The following is a 713-nucleotide window of genomic DNA, read 5'->3' on the forward strand; positions in this document are numbered from 1 at the left end:
TTATGTAATTCTGGCAATTCTATCTTTATTTAAAGATGTGACAATCTTGACACCGATTTTAAGAATAGTTATGAGGCTGAATTGAAGATGTCCCTACCAAGTAAGAATTGGTGTGTCCGAGGGCAAAGAGTTGAGTTGTCAGCTGATTTGGTCATTTGCTTCCAAATCTGGCTGACCTTCCTCATTGTGTAAACCTTGAAAGCTATGTGACAAGCAGGAAAACAATCCAAATAATAAAGTGACATATTGGTGTTCAGCAATAGAAGCTGTGTCTGTGTTGTCCTTGTTCTCATGAATGCAACTTCATGCAAGTCCAGCCTGGGAGGCTGCAGCTAGCTTCCCACATGCCCTGAGCTCCCACCAGCCAGTGTGGCTGAAAAAGCAGTCTGGACCCACCAGTGTCAGGTGGTCCCCGGGCTGACCATTAATTATACTTTCCATTTCTGTAGGGCTCACTAGACTTCTAGTGAGATGGAAGACACTGCAGAGCCTAGTTCTCCATCTCATCTGCTGTCCTTACTTGGCCGCTACCTGTCTCCCTAATTCAGCAAGCCAAAGCAGTCAGAACTGCTGTGAACTCCAAGGTCCCCTCTTACTAGTATAGTCTTCTCTCCCCAACAGCTCATCCCCTATCTTCTCCCCGAGCCATGAGGACTTTCTATCAGTCACTCTCTTGAATCCCTGCATCATCAGCCCTTGCTGTTTTCAAGATG

Source organism: Nannospalax galili, unplaced genomic scaffold (assembly GCF_000622305.1).
Source record: "Nannospalax galili isolate Female #2095 unplaced genomic scaffold, S.galili_v1.0 scaffold443, whole genome shotgun sequence".
NCBI lineage: Eukaryota > Metazoa > Chordata > Mammalia > Rodentia > Spalacidae > Nannospalax > Nannospalax galili.